Raw genomic sequence first — 17262 nt, forward strand, 5'->3', positions numbered from 1 at the left:
ATTCCCGCTTCTGTTTCACCATGCAATCTTGGACCCAGGATGAAGAAATCAATAATTCACTCTTGCATGCATTAATTTTCTGTGTAGTTACTGAGTGCCTACTATGTTATCAGGACGACAGATGCCGCCGCCCTAAATCCCTCATCTAATCACTGTTTTTCATGCATATAACCACCACTCAGGTTCTGGCCACCATTATTAAGTGCATAGGGCAACAGTCCCTAAAAAAATGTGGTCCAAAGAACAGTAGTTTCTTGAGATAGTCCATAAAAAAGATGAAATCATGTTAGAAATTATGTACATTTTGCCCTATTTGAGATTCTCCATATTAAAGGCTCTGAAAAGCCCTCCAGCAAATACATCCATTTAACTGTTTAACTTTTTATTTCTCCAATTAATTTTGGTGAGGAGACCCTTTCTTGAGTAACACCTATTAACATGCCTTGAAATTAGTATTTCTCTATAAACCTACCTTAGCTAACTGGCCCAGATATCTCAGCAGCCACTTTCTCTTGGGCTCCCTTTTATAGCCTTTTCACCATGTAGTCCAAATAGCAAATTACAAAACTTCCACGGACAGAGACCCTTTAATGCTTAATCATTTCCAAGGGATCTTACTCTCTGAGCAAACAGAACCCAAGCTCTTTAACCTGGCATTTGAGACTGGCCACAATGAGGCCTTTCCAGCCCAAGTGCCCCAACTTCATGCTTCAGCTGAGCTCGTCAGCATCTTAGAGTTACAATCCCATCTCAGTTGGTATTCTCTTCATTTCCACCCTTCACAATGCTTCCTACTCCTTACAGCCCAATTCAATGTATTTTTCTTCCAGGAAGCATTCCTTGGTTTAATTCAAAGGAATTAGCTGTCTTATCTCTCTCTGAACTCTCACAACACTGTTTAATCCTTTTTGTGACACCTAACCCAATTATTCTATTTTTCACGTATCGTGTATATTATCTCTGCATACGTTTCAAATCCACTGGTAGACTAAGTTCCTTGAAAGCAGGAACCAGACCTGATTCCTATTTGTATACTTGTGTTCAAAGTAATTATTTATAACTAGAGGCCCGGTGCACAAAAATTTTTGCACTTAGGGGGAGGATGGGGGGAAATCCCTCAGCCCGGCCTGTGCCCTCTCGCAGTCTGGGACTCCTTGGGGGATGTCCACCTGCTGGCTTAGGCCCGCTCCCCGGGGGATCGGGCCTAAGCTGGCAGTCAGATAGCCCTCTGGCAGCCCAGGAGCCCTTGGGGGATGTCCACTTGCCAGCGGGGAGTAGGCCTAAGCTGCAGTCGGACATCCTTAGCGCTGCTGAGGAGGCGGGAGAGGCTCCCGCCACCACCGCTGTGCTGGCAGCCGTCAGCCTGGCTTGTGGCTGAGCAGAGCTCCCCCTGTGGGAGCGCACTGACTACCAGGGTGCAGCTCCTGCAGTGAGCTGCCTCCTGGTGGTCAATGTGTGTGTCATAGTGACCAGTCATTCCCAGCCTTTCTGCTGTTAGGGTCAATTTGCATATTACCCTTTTATTATATAGGATTATTTACTGAACTAGGGCCTGGTGAACGAAATTCATGCACGGGAGGGGGTCCCCTCAGCCCAGCCTTCCCTCTCACAGACTGGGAGCCCTCAGGGGATGTCCTATTGACGGCTTAGGCCCGCTGGGAGCGACCGGGCTGATCAGGGGAAGGCACCAGCCCCATCACCCTGCTGCTGCAGCCACTGCCAGCCACCGCAGCCGCCAAGGTGTTTTCATCAACACGAACTCCAGTCCCTTCACCATGAAAAAATGACAACTTTCTTTAGGCATTTTCAAGATGTGTCTTTCATAGAATATGACATTTCTTTCTTTCTTTTTTTTTTTTTTATCCTCACCTGAGGATATGTTTCCATTAATTTTTAGAGAATGTGGAAGAGAGAGGAAAAGATAGAGAGAAACATCAATGTGAGAGGGACACTTTGATTGGTTGTCTCCTGCATGAGCTTTGACCTGGGCCCCGGCCAGGGAGGAGCCTGCAACCTAGGTACATGCCCCTGATCAGAATCAACCCAGACCTTGCAGTTGGTAGGCCGAGGCTCTATCCACTGAGCCAAACCGGCTAGGGCAGGATATGACATTTCTTAGCCCTCCAGCAGTGGACCTTCATTTTTTCCTCCAGGAGTGAGGTGGAAAAACCCTAGATCACCTTCTTGAATTCTTATTACCCAAGTTACCAAAAACATTACCGTGGCATACAGGGAGCTTAGCCAATGAGCTGTCAGAAAAGGTGTATCCTCTGCAGCTCACCCACAGAGGCAGGACTGCTGGCAAGCTTAGGCTGGCACATCCCATCTCCAGGCCTGCTCAAGCCTCCAATGCGGCTTGGGCAGAGTCCCCCAGCTCTGATCAAGCTTCTGCCCAAGGGTTGGGCAAGGCCACCCCCCTCCCTTCCACTCAGGCCCTGCTCAAGCCTCTGCAGTGGCTTGGGCAGGGCCCCCCAGCTCCAATGAAGCATCTCCACGGATTGTGCAGGGTCCCCCGGCTCTGATCAAGCCTCAGCTGTGGCTTGGACAGGGCCCCCTGGCTCGATCAAGCCTCTCCCCTGGCTTGGGCAGGGCCCCCCCGCTCCTCTCTCGCCCCGCTCAAGCCTCTGCTGCCCCACCCCCATGGCGCCAAGGCCCATAGGCCAGGGGTGTTCTAGGACTGAGGCCGCTCAGGGCCTATGCTGGGGCCTGCCTGGGTCCCTAGGATGTTCCTGGGACCTAGGCCGCTGGGTGCCTGCATATGCAAATTAATCCACCATCTTTGTTGGGTTAATTTGCATACTCACTCCTGATTGTCTGGTGGGCGTGGCTTGTGGGCATCACAGAGATGTGGTCAATTTGCATCTTTCTCTTTTTTTTAGTATAGATGATTAATGACAGTGAGACCTGACATGTAAGGTATTTCTCCATCCGTCAAAAGATTAAGTTATGCTCTGAATAGTTTCAGCACTATATATACTTCAGTGCTTTTAAAATAGATTCAGGTAGGCACACAACTTACATCATCAATCTCAAGTCCAAATTCAATTTTGTTACTTATACAAACATTCACTCTGGCCTTACAATAAACCAGGCTAGAATGAACGGCTATGAAACAACAGCCTCAGCCAACAGAGTGTGGGATATTTACTTCATTCAGAGGCTGCTGCAATGACTCCGAGACCACACAGGCATAATCCAATTAATCATCCTGCCTCTGGCAGGACTGAGCTTCAGCACTTTTCCTGAAAGATGAAGATCTGTCTTATTTTTAAACATTTCCAGAAAAGGAGATTCCACAACCTCCTTTTCATGGCATCTTATACCACTTACTGTTCATTCCCAGGGCATTTTCCTTTCCTTTTGACCTAAGTCAATTCTCCTTACTTTAAATGATCAATAGAGGCTACTTTCCAATTTTTGTGTATTTTATTGTTTTCTTCTAGTGTCTCGATGAATTCCTTAGTAGTTGCTATATAAATGAAGTAACAATTTATCTCCTATTCATTTTGACATCTAGCTAAAACTTATTTTTTTAGTTTGCTATTCTGCTAGAGATTTACATTCTCAGTAACGCTCCTTGAAATAAAATGAAATCCACTCCAAATCTTCAGGATCTACCTCTCAATTAATAATCATCCCAAAATTATGTTCCAACCCCCATTTCTAATAGTTTAAGGCTGTTTTTGCTCATAGAAAGATAAACATTTTTAAGTGTTTGTCCCCTAATATTCAGATAAATGTTACAACTTCAGAGGAGAAAAGGGACTGACAGTACTGATAGATACAACTCTTCTTTGCTTGTCGAATACCAGCCTATCCCTGAACTGAATTATGTCTAAAATTTCAAAGCCTTTGATCACAGGTGTTTTAGAATGCTCATCCCTCAAACCAGTCATGGTTATCATTTTACTAAACATTTCCCAGTAAGGAAGCTGAATCCCAGAAATTGGAGGGATTTCCCTAAAGCAAGTGAATAAAAAACCGGTTATGATTGTTTTAATGCATGCCATAAGTGATAATCCCCTCTACGGACTTCTACAGCACACTGCAGCTCCAGTGGCACTAGGCCACGTGTTATTCAGTGTGATCTCACCTCCACTCTAAAGGTGAAGCCATCGGGGGACTTCGGCTCACGCACTTCATAGTGCCTGGGTCAGTACCTCATACAGAGCAACAGCTGTACGTATTATCTCTTCAATAACAAAACATAATACCAGAAGAAGGAGTTGGAATGCAGACAAGAATACAGAATGGATTTGAGAACTGTTCTGAATAAAAACAGGTTCAAACTGCAAGATATATTTTTAGGTGTTTCATTACTTTCAGGTGCATGTTCTGGGGAAACTTGTTCCATCAATGGTTAAACACAGATTTGGTCACAAGATGAGCAGTGGGGTCTTCTTCCATACCATCATTCCATGTTTCATGTGGATGAACAAGTATGGCCACACCAGGTATATAGTTTGCACAGAAATTAAAACAATTATTTGTTTGACTGTTGTTAGTTTTGATTATTACTAAAAGAATTTCAAAGATATTTAAAATAATTTACTTGTCTTATCATTTTGTGTAATCATTTTCCTTGTAAACTTGTTAGTATTATAAACTATTCACAAAATATTATCTTTCTTTTCATGGCCAAAATTTACTTAAAATTTAATCACAAAAGGTCTATAACAAAAGGGAACATGATTTTCTTCGTTTTTACAGAAATTTTGGTTTTCCAATACAAAATCCATTGATATTTCAAAAGAGGTAACACTATTTTCTTGAGATTTTTTTGGAAACTGACCACTTAAAAAAATTAATTTTTCAAAGTCAGCATGTTAGAGAAATATGCTAAATAAGATTTCTAACTCATTTCATAAGAATTCCTAAATGCTTATTTCATCTATTCATTATGGAGTCACTAGTATCTTAACGAGTGCAGGAGATGGGAGACTTCTTAATGCACAGGATGGAGTAAAAGAAATAAATGGATTTTGGAGACTGAGTGTAAATCTCATATCTCATCAATGCCAATCAACACTGTGATAAATTTATTTGTAAAGACATCCATACCTTCCAAGAGCCTTCAACTAGAAAAAGCCAAAAGTGCAGATGTTCTCTAGTTGTTTTTAAAATCTGAAAGCCATTGTCTTCATTGTTTCCAATAAAATGTGACTCCACCTCCTCAGAATCCCACTCCTTTCTCTTCATTTGCAACTTGTAAAATTCATAACGGCATCTAATTCCCTGCAGCTTGCAGTCCACATCTGCTCCACCTTCATCACGCTCTTAAAAATGTTAGCTCTGTATCTTTGCGAACCACTGAACAGCTAGTGAAGTTACTACCAGTTGTTTTTAATAAGGCAAATGTGTTGAGTGATGTGTATTCTGAGGAAAAGGAGTTCCAGGACTTGGGAGCAGGATGTGGCATAGTCAAACTCCACCCTTAACCAAAAGTCCAATCTCTGATGGCATTTCAGCAAAATTCCATTTGCAACTTTGAAAAAAAAGGAAGAAAGAATCTTCTACGTTCCTTGAAGAACCAGAAGGTATCAACATGTTCTAAGAAATGTTCGGCTTAGTGATTAGAGCACTGGTCTGTGGACCAAAGGTTCGTGGGTTCGATTCCTGGTCAAGGGCACTACCTCCCTGCAGGCCCCCTGCAGGAGGCAACCAATTGATGTGTCTCTCCTCCCCTGTCCCTTTTACTCTCTCTAGAAATCAGTGGGAAAAGTATCCTTGGTGAGGTTTAAAAAAAAAAAAAAAAAAAAAAGGTGATCTGCTAGTCATTTTCCTGATTCATAACACCAAATGTAAAGGTACTTTCCATGGCATTACCACTGTATGTTTCCTTTCATTCTTTCTACTTGTATGCTTTCTCTACTACATTCCCCAATTGTAAAACGTTTAATCCAGAAAGCAATCAATAAATGCCTATTTGCCACTTTTCTGTTTTAGGTATCTTGGGAAATTCAAATATGTATTAGGCATGTTTTTTGTCCTCTAGTTGTTTATGATCTAGTTGAGAAGACAAAACATAAACAATTATTTTTAAAAATAAAAAAGTACACTTTTAAAAAAATTTCTTTATTGGTTAAGGCAGGGGTCCTCAAACTTTTTAAACAGGGGGCCAGTACACTGTCCCTCAGACCGTTGGAGGGCCGGACTATAGTTTTTAAAAAAAACTATGAACAAATTCCTATGCACACAGAGGCGGCAAAAACACCGGGCAGGCCGGATAAATGTTTTCGGCGGGCCACATGTGGCCCACGGGCCGTAGTTTGAGGACTCCTGGGTTAAGGTATTACAAATGTGTCCTCATCCCCCCAAAAGTACACTTTTTAAAAAATAAATTTAATATCTCTCACAACCCTTCTCCAGAAAGTGATAATTTAATTTTATCTATTCTCTAGATAATTTAATTGTATGCAAAGATATATTTCCGAACATAAACATCGGATTTTTTGCAAAGTGAGTCAAAGCCTATTCCCTTTCAATTTGTCCTTATTAAAATCTTTCAATGTCCTCTCAAATGTCACTCCTTATGAAACCTTTCGTAAGGACACTGCTTATTACTCTGAATTTCATATCAGTCTAACTAGATTGTATATGAGAGAGAGAGAAAGGCTCTTTGTTCTGCTACATTACTAATTCTTAGAGGAGAAGACCATGGTTTTCCTAATGTTTTTACTGTCCATAATTCCACCAAACTAAAATACTCTGAGAAGGTATTTTTTAAAGCAACTTCTTGGTGAACTGCCTTTTAATTAAATAATCTTGCAAAACTGTGTTTTCACATAGGATGGCTGCTCAGAATACATATGGTATGGTGTGTGTGAATTCTCTGCAGCACTGCAACAGAGTGGATAATACAGCAGAGCTTTTCAACCTCTCCCTTTTCACTTCATCTGGTGCCACCCATCAGACATTATTTGTATGTTCATGGAATTCTCACTCTTTTTCTAAGAAGATAGAAGAAAGCTTCCATATTTTTCTATATATATGTCAAGAGTCAGCCATCTCTTCAGCTCTGAAAACTTCTGCCAATCACCAAGAAATCCTCTGTGTGTATTAAGCACAGGGGGAAGTCCAGGAGGGAAAAGAAGAAAACGTAGACTGTATCAGGGAATCCCTTCTTCCTGAAATCTCTTCCCTCTCCTCACCTCCTGGCCAGTGAGCTACAAATCCTTCTTTACGAACGACCTAAATGTCACCTTCTCCAGTGTTTCCTCAACATCCTCTCCACATTCATTACCCCGTTTTGTGCTGTTTTAGTTGATAGCTCCATCTCTCTAATAACTCTACCTAAATAACTGCACATTTTACATTAAAATAAGACTGTGGGAATTTAAACAAAATGTATACTAATTCAATGCTTGGTGCATAATAGTAACTCAGTGTAAGGCAGCTACTGTTATCAGTATTAACAGTCTCTACTCATGGGCTCCTCTCCCCAGTTAACAGTACAGCTACCACCTATGGAGTACTTACTAGGTACCAGGCACATCCTAAGTACTTTATATTCTCATCAAGCTGGGAGGTTTTCTGAGTCAGGGACTGTGCTAATTCATTTCTTTATCCCTACAGGTACAGACACAGTCGATAGGTGCTCAGTCTTTGCTGAGAAAAGAGAAAAGCCAAAAAAGGTCCACATTGCCATGAGAAGAAGAGTTGCTACAGTTTTTGTGTTCTGTGACAAAAGCATCAATGGAAAACACACTACCTCCTAGCTACGAAATCCAGAATCCAAGGGTTTTTTTGGGGAAAACCGCACTCTATGAGAACTCGCTTTGTTTACACAAAGGATTGTGCCTCTCTCCTTTCATTCTATACTGTCATCCTCCTCCCTTTGCACAATCAATCCACTGTTCACATCTGCACATCCAGCTGCTATTAACAGCTTGTTCCGGCTACTATCTACTTTGAAAACTAAGCCCAAGATCTCTCCACAAATCCCCATTTCTCCAATTTTATAAATATTGGTTTGCCAATGTCCTGTTTTGTGGTTACTTTTCAACTCTGTCAACTTGAGAGTATAATTTATATAAAAGACACATGCCAAATTTGTTCACATCTCACCATACTATGTTGTGAGAATTGAGTCAGACAAAAAAAAAAAAATAAAGTACCATATTTCAAGTCAAGTTAAAATTTTCCTCTAATGCCAAGCTTCAAATTTTTTCTCCCTTTCTCCTATTATCAGAGATGTGAAGAGTCATTAAAAAAAAGAAAAAAAGAGTTAAACTTCATTATCTTGGAGAAGCTCGACTGAAACTGAAAGGAATGCCCAACACTGAAAGCCTTCTGGACCCCTGGAATTACCCTCACCACTGCTATTTGCAAAAGCTGCTCTGCCAGCAGCATGAACTGTGCCTGTGTCTGTCATCTCTGCTGCGGGGCTCCAAGGAAGGGCTGCCAGAATGATCCCCCTCACTACTGGTGAGTTCTATGGACAGATACCACCTCCCCAACTCAAAAGCTGTCAAGACTGTTGACTTTTTACAATGCAATGAATCGTTTCCTTTACATATGCCTATCTGTGTACACAAACAATATCTTGAATTGCAGTTGATATTGTCTGACTGGGAAGATGTCAAAGCATTTTAAAGACTCAAAGCAAGCCAACCGTCTCTGCGGCACATCTACCAGCAATAGGCACTACTCCTGATCTCAGGGAATTCAGTCTGTTTAGGAAAAGACTGTGTGGAGAGTAGTATTCTTGATTGCAGTTTGAATTTCTAAGGGCTCATGGAGAATTGTCTCTTCAAACAACTAATTCATCTCTGCATTCATTTAAAAGGCATTTACTGAGTAGCTATTATGAGCCAGTTAGGACAGAAATAAGAGTCCCCCAGTTATAAGGATCCCACACTCTATTAGAGGGAAATAAAAAAAAAAAAAGGAGAGCACAATATATAGAAGTCAGTATAGGGCAAGAAGGAATAATTACACTGCATGTGAGGTGAAAGGGGTTCAGGAAAGGTTTCTAGAAGAGGCAAAGCTTAGGCTGAATTCTGAAAGATAGCTGTTGAGAAAACAAGTGGGAAAGGCATTCCAGGTAAAGGAGAAGCTAGCAAGCAACTGAGATGAGGAGGAGCTGAGCAGTGTGCAAAGAGCAGTGAGCGGGAAGAAAGGGAACACCCAGGGAGTAGGCAGAGGCTAGACCGTGTGAGGCTTTATGTGCCTTATTAAGAAGCCTGGGATTGTTTGTTGGCAAATGACAAGATCATATTTTTACTTTGGAATGACCACTGTGGCAGCAATGTGGAAGATGGACTGAACAGGTATAAGACAAGAGAAAAAAGCCAATTAGCAAATAATCACGATGAAGGTAAAAGTTACCAATACCCAACTTCAGTGGGGATAGAGATGTAGTGAACAGTCACTTTTTTTTTTTTTGCCTAGAATTACAGACCCCATTTATTCTAGAAATAGCACCTTTTCTTTGGAGAACTGTACTAACCTCCACTCCAGCCATCTGGTTCCCATGGCTTGCTGCCATGTTTTAATAAGGCATATAAAAGCCTATGCTCGGGGGAGAAGGCGGGGAAGATGCACATAGGGGCTCAAGTTGGACCACTCACAGTTCCATAATCCCTTGACCACAGTTAACTGGTCCCAGGCATCTGATGGAATTTTTGGATTAGGGAAGAAGTCAAACCAGCCTTTCTTTAACAACTGATGCTAGAATCTGACTAAGGCTGAGGCCATGTTTCTAAGCATGTGGACTACAGAAGCAGACAGCTGGTGTGCAGTGAGAGAGAAAAATGAAGGGGACACACATGGGGACAGAGACAGAAGAAGGGGAGGTAGGAGAAGTGTTCGTATTTGAACCCCAGCCACTCCCTGTTTGTAAGTTCTTTGAGACATCCCAGTCATTTATCGGACTGTTCATCTAGTTTGAGGTCCTATTGTTTTAGATGAAAGACTCCCAATGACTATAGGAAGAAATAAATATAAGAGATGTTAAAGGAAGAAATAACCAGGCTTGATTATCTTTTGAATATGGGACTGAAAGTTATGAATATTAACAGTCCTGTGGAAAAGGGCACCAAAACGAAAGTACCCTGAAAACCAGTTTCAAAAATTTTTAAATAGTTACTAGTTCTACCAAATCCCAGACCAATATTTTGACAGAGCATAGAGATTCTATCTAGCACTAACTCAACTCCAACTCATAATGCTTTATCATTCAGTTTTAAAATCTGCTTCACAGTTATTGACACGGGGGGGGGGGGGTTGGGATGTCACAAATCCACAGTCGGTGGCATTTCTTTTAAGCTCTGATTGCTTCTCCTAAACAAACAAACAAACAAACAAACAAACAAACAAACAAACAAACTAGCCATCTAGATGACTTCTCCAACAGCACATTTAAAAGGTAAGGTGGGTGTTTACAAACACGGATTTACTCTTCAACAAAAACAGCCCCAAAGCGCCTGAGCAGGGTGGCTCAGCTGGTTAGAGAGTCATCCTGATATGCCAAGGTTGCGGGTTTGATCCCCAGCCAGGGCACATACAAGAATCAACCACTGAATACATAAATAAGTGGAACAAGAAATCAATGTTTCTCTCTTACACTCTCCTTTCTTCTCTAAAATTAATTTAAAAAAAAACCAACAGTCCAAAAGAGAAGATGTAAATGTCTAGGACCTAGACCAGCGGTGGGCAAACTACGGCCCGCGGGCCGGATCTGGCCGGTTTGAAATGAATAAAACTAAAAAAAAAAAAAAGACCGTACCCTTTTATGTAATGATGTTTACTTTGAATTTATATTAGTTCACACAATTCTCCATCCATGCTTTTGTTCCGGCCCTCCGGTCCAGTTTAAGAACCCGCTGTGGCCCTCGAGTCAAAAAGTTTGCCCACCCCTGATTAGACTCTAGGTGTATATCATATAATCCTGTTGTCTCTAAATGATTGTTGTTGCTCATTAAAAAGGAAAAAAAATAAAACCAGGTTGAATTTGAGTCACCTTGACCTCACCTACCAATCTCTGGATCTGTTTTAGGCCTCCAAACCAATACTTCACCTCTCACTGCCTGCTGGACCAGGCCTGGTCGTCCAGCACAAATAGGAGGCTGGGTTGACCCCAAGGCCATGGGCTACCAAGGTCACAAGAACAAGAGGGGTTTGGAGATTGCAAACATTTATTGTGCAGTCAGATCAACTGGAAAGGTTGACAGAGTTCACTCTGCTGGGGATGACCCAAGTCTGAGGTGGGGGTGGGGAGAGGTATTAAGTGGGATTCATGACACTGCCTGTTCTAACAGGCTTTCACTGCCCTGGATTTGGAGATGGATCAATGCCAAGAGGCAGGGGAGATGGATCTCTTTTTATCTGGTCCTCTGTCATTGACATCTTTAGGCACCTACAGGCACACAGCTGCAGTGGGAACACCTGGCTCTGAACAAAGCCAGGGAGGAGGGGGGAGGGGCAGATCCTGCAGAAATTTCAAGTAGAAACATACAGCTCTATGTTTCGAAGGGTTTTTTTTGTTTTGTGGGCATTTTTTTACAAATGTGGTTTACAATGACAAAGTATATTGGATTGTATTATTGTTCCAATTTAGTTACTGTCCTCCCTATAAGCAGATTACATGTCCCTGTATGACTGCAGTGCCTCTGGTGGGAGGAATATACTCCTGACCCCACTGACATCAGGTCTGACCATGTGACTTGCTTTGGCAGAGTGGACAGAGATGTATGCCAGTTCTGAGCAACAGCTTTAATAGGCCGTTGCGTGATTTTCTTTCTCTCCCTCCCCCCAGCAACAGCAAGTCCCAGATAGGGGCAATTCCTTCAGATTGGAGCCCAGATTGAAGTGACAGAAAACAGAGCCACAGGTGATCTCTGCTGACATGGAACAACAGCGAAATAAACCTGGGTTGTCTCAAGCCACTGAACTTTTTAGGTTACTGCTGCTGCATCACCTAGCACAAGCTGGCTGACACACAAAGTGGTTATTACAAAGTAAACCCAGATTGCTAATCTACCCTATGTTTTCCACTCACAATTTATTCTACATCCTGCAGCCAGATTAATTTCTTGCATGTACAGTTCTGACCATGTAACTTTTCTACACAAAAATCCAAAATGATCCTTCATAGCCTACCAGATTAATGGCAGATTCGCAACCCTCTATAAGCTACCTACTTTCCTAGTCTTTAAAAACACAACTTCCTTTCAGGTACTCTACACTCTAACCAGAGTTTGCAATTCTAAAGATATCTGGAACACTGTAAGAAATATATTTTTTTGTTCATCATCCCTGGTTCCCGACACAGAGCTCCTAAATCCCTTGGAATTTCCTGGGTGATAGAAACCTCTCTTATTTTAATGGGGGCTGGATGCCAGAAAGACCACATTGTGAAGAGCCTAGAACTTTCAGCCCCACTCCTTACTCTCCAGGAAACGGAGAGGGGCTGGAGATTGTGTTAATAATCAATCGTGCCTACATGATGAACCTCCACAAAAACTCCTAAACGACAAGGTTCAGCTTCTGAGTTGGTGAACACATCCATGTCTTAGGATGGTGACACACCCCAACTCCAGGGAGACAGAAACTCCTGTGCTCAGGACCCTTCCAGACCTTACCCTATGTACTTACCCTACATAATTACCTTTGTGATCTGGAGTGTACTTTATACTTACAACACATCTCACTTCAGACTGACCATGTATCGCATGCTCAAAAGCCACATGGGGCTGCTGGCTGCTGTCCTGAACAGTGCGGGGCTACAACTCATCACTTTTGAGGCCACACTTTGTTTTCAGAAATTCACAAAATGAAGAGGTAGCAGCCACAGAAAATAATGGCAGTCACAGATTGTAAAAGAAATCTGAATGAAACTGCACTTCAGAAGGCATAAGCTGTAATTAAGATTTTCCCCTCCATTTTTCTAAGTCATTTTAAAAAGCCAGGTTTTTGGTATATCAATATGCCTCTTTAAAGGATACTGCCTTCAAAAAACAGACACACAGACCAAGGGAACAGAATTGAGAGCCCAGAGTAAATCCATGCGCAAATAATTTTCAACAAAGGAGCCAAAAACATACAATGGAGAGAAGAAGCCTCTTCAATACATAGTGCTGAGAAAACTAGAAAGCCACATGCGAAAGAATAATACTAGACAGCTATTTGTCACAATACACAAAAATGAACTCAAAATGGATCAAAGACCTAGTTATAAGACCTGAAACAATAAAATACATAGGAGAAAACATAGGTAGCAAACTTATGGACTTTGGTCTTAGAGAAAATTTTATGAATTTGTCCTTGAAAACAAGGAAGTAAAAGAAAATGTAAATAAATGAAATGACATAAAACTAAAAAGCTTCTGCCCAGCAAAAGAAACCATTAACAAAACAAAAAGGCAACCAGCCGAATGGGAGACAACATTTGCAAACAACTCCAATAAAGGCTCAATATCCAAAATATATAAAGGACTCATACAATTCAACAACAACAACAAAAAACCCCAAACAATCTAATTTTAAAATGGGCATAGGACTTGAACAGACACTTCTCTCAGGAAGACATACAAATAGCCAACAGATATGAAAAGAAGCTCAACTTCACTAGCTATTAGGGAAATGGGAATCAAAACCACAATGAGATACCACCTCACATCTATCACAATGGTTATTATTAACAAGACAAGTAATAACAAGTGTTGAAGAGATTGTGGAGAAAAAGGAACTCTGAGGAAAATAATATGATGGTTCCTCAAAAAAGTAAGAATGAAGTTACCATATGATCTAGCAATCCCTCTTCTAGGTATCTACCTGAAAAGTTTGAAAACAATTATTCATAAAGACTCATGCACCCCTTTGTTCATTGCAGCATTATTTACAGTGGTCAACACATGGAAACAACCAAAGTGTCCTTTGATAGATGAATGGATAAAGAAGACATGGTACATATATGCAATGGGATACTATTCAGCCACAAGAAAATATTAAATATTGACATTTGTGACCTGGATGGATCTGCAGAATATAATGCCAAGGGAAATTAATCAGATGGAAAAAGTTAAGAACCATAGTTCACTCATATGTGGGATATAAAACTAAAAGTAACAAATGAACAAACAAGACAAACAAAAACTCATAGACACAGACAACAGGATGGTGGTTACCAGAGGGGAAATGGGTAGGGGAGGTAGAAAAGGAAAAAGAGGGTCAAAATATATGGTGATGGAAGGAGACTTGTCTTTGGGTGGTGAACACACAATGCAATATCCAGATGATGAATTATACACTTATCCACTTGAAGCCTATATAATTTTATTAACCAAAGTCACCCCAATAAATTTAATAAAATAAAAATAATGATACTGCCTTTAAAAAGCAACCACTTTATTTTGCTGTAATGTCATTTTCTTCTGTTTATAATATTGAGGGATTAAACGCCTTGATGTTTGGTAGTGCCTGACCTCACCTGTAAATAAAACTTAAAAAACACACACATTTAAAATGAATTTATAACAAAATCAAATTGTTCAAATAAATCATACACTAACTTATAAGATATTAACATAATGATCATGAGAAAAAAATGAGCAACTGAGCAAAAAAAGGATATTATCCTAAAGAAAGGCATCTTGCAGATATTTACATTTTCTGAAACTCTTCCGTTTACTCTTTCCCCCCATCTTTGCCCCACAAAACCCACCAACGTAGAAAAACAACTTTACACCCATGTGGTATGACAGAAAGTGTACCACACTGGCACTCAAGAAACCTAGGGTTGGAGCTCTCCTCTAGATGGTCTTGGCCAATTAATTCCTTAAAGCATCGATCTCCTTGGTCTTAAACAATAGGGCTTGAATGGTCTGAGTGGAGAAATTTCCAGCTCCGCAGTGTTCGCTTGGCACAGAAGGGGCCCAATAAATACTCAGGGAGGGAAGAAGAAGGCAGAAAGAAGAGGAAGAATTCATTTGTTTTTTTCTGCATATGTTCAACGTGGCTCCTCAGGAAGGAAAGAGAGTTGTGCCAGATAAGACAAAAGCATGAAAAGCGAAGAAGGGCCCTACAACACTCTGGACATTCTAGCAGCCATCAGGGAGGCCAGGAACTGGGTTTCCGAAGGCAAAGCTGCTATGACCAAGGGCGTTTCCCTGTTCTTTCCCACAGAGCGCACATAATGGCATAATTAGACAGCGATTCTCCACACATGTCCTTTTCCTCTGTACTACCTCCTGCCAAAATCCAAAGTTTATGAGAAGGTAGCTAAACTAACAAGCAGTTTTCCCTTTCACTTCTACCTCTAAGACAAAAACCTTGGACTCAAAACTACAGTCACACTAATAAAGAAAACACACCTACCTCAGCTCTGAAGATTATGACACAAAGACTTAGAAAAAGAAAAAGAAAAAAGGAAAGAAAGAGGAGGTATCAAGTAGGTGTCTCCTTGTTTCTTTCTCTAGAACAGCGGTTCTCAACCTGTGGGTCGCGACCCCTTTGGGGTTCGAACGACCCTTTCACAGGGGTCGCCTAAGACCATCGGAAAACACATATATAATTACATATTGGTTTTTTTTTTGTGTTTTTTTAAAAATATATTTTATTGATTTTTTACAGAGAGGAAGGGAGAGAGATAGAGAGTTAGAAACATCGATGAGAAAGAAACATCGATCAGCTGCCTCCTGCACATCTCCCACTGGGGATATGCCCGCAACCCAGGTACATGCCCTTGACCGGAATCGAACCCGGGACCTCTCAGTCCGCAGGCCGACGCTCTATCCACTGAGCCAAACCGGTTTCGGCTACATATTGTTTTTGTGATTAATCACTATGCTTTAATTATGTTCAATTTGTAACAATGAAATTGGGGGTCACCACAACATGAGGAACTGTATTAAAGGGTCGCGGCATTAGGAAGGTTGAGAACCACTGATCTAGAAGCTTACTTTATTTTTAAGGGAAACAGAACACACTCTAGAACCCTACATACTATGCCACTGCGGAAGAATTAGAAGTCATGCACTAGGCTTATGTTGAAATAAATGTTTTTCCACTAAGGAATACATATTTACAAAAAGTAACACCAAAAAGAAAAATCCAAATACATAGTATAAAAATTTATAAACAAAGATTTATATAACCTTTCTAAGGCAGAGACTGCAAACCTTGTTAGGCATCTATATAAAATGCTCTGCCATCATTTCTAATTCATTCCACTTCCAAAACTGAACCCATCAGCTTCTCCCTGCACCAAACCAGCTCTTTTTTCTTTAATTCCTGCTGAATTTTCAGTCACTCAGTTTCAAACTTCAGGGTCGTCTCTGACTCTTTGTGCTTTATTATCTTCTCCCATATGCTGTCGGCATCCAAGTCCTAGATTCTTTATTTCTGCAACATTTTGATAATACTTCCCATGGCACCATTCCAGAGCAGGCCTTATTACCGCTTTTCTGGCGCATTTTTTTGAATCCCACTTCCAGCCTCCCCATTAACCAAATCAAATTCATTCTGTGCTCTGCTTTCAGATTAGCCTTCTGAAAGGGAGCTTCAATGGTACCACTGCTTTGTGTGAAATATGCATTTGAGGCCCAACCAGCGTAGTTCAGTGATGTGATTCCCAGTTGGTGTCTGGGCACATGCCCGCGTTGTGGGCTCCATCCCCAGTGGGGCAGGAGGCAACTGATCAATGATTCTTTCTCATCATTGCTGTTTCTATCTCTCTTTCCCTCTTCTTGCCTCTGTGAAATAAATAAAAATGTACTTTTTAAAAAAAGGCATTTGAGAGATTGATGATAGGTATCAAGCTCCAACCCTGGCATCAAGGACTTCCACAGCTGGATTTGGTTTCAGCCTCTTTCTAGATGTGTCACCCAGGACTCTCCTTCGTGTACCATTAGTCCAACTCTATGCCTGGTCATTCTCTGAACACAGTCAACACTCCTTTTTCCACTTCTTGGCACATCTGTCTACAATCAAATGACCAAATATGTGTGAGGCTTTATACTTAAATAATTATATCCCTAAATATTTAATGTTATTGAAACTACTGTGATTGGGTTTTTGTTAACTTTTCTTTCCTAATTGATCATTGCTAAATATATAGAAATACAATTTAGCCCTGACCAATTTTGCTCAGTGGATAGAGCGTCAGCCTGCAGGCTGAAGGGTCTCAGGTTTGATTCCAGTCAAGAGTATGTACCTCGGTTGCAGGCTCAATCCCTGGCCCTGGTCGGGCGGGGCATGTGCAGGAGGCAATCAATCAATGTGTTTCTCTCTCACATTGATGTTTCTCTCTCTGTCTCTCCCC

At 41.2% G+C, this 17262-nt stretch overlaps 1 protein-coding gene across 1 annotated transcript in view; it reads right to left on the minus strand.

The window, feature by feature from the left end:
• KIF13A (kinesin family member 13A) overlaps window positions 1–17262 on the minus strand; it is a 207269-nt gene that overhangs the window by 98815 nt on the left and 91192 nt on the right.

Source organism: Myotis daubentonii, chromosome 3, assembly GCF_963259705.1.
Source record: "Myotis daubentonii chromosome 3, mMyoDau2.1, whole genome shotgun sequence".
In the NCBI taxonomy this organism is placed as follows: Eukaryota; Metazoa; Chordata; class Mammalia; order Chiroptera; family Vespertilionidae; genus Myotis; species Myotis daubentonii.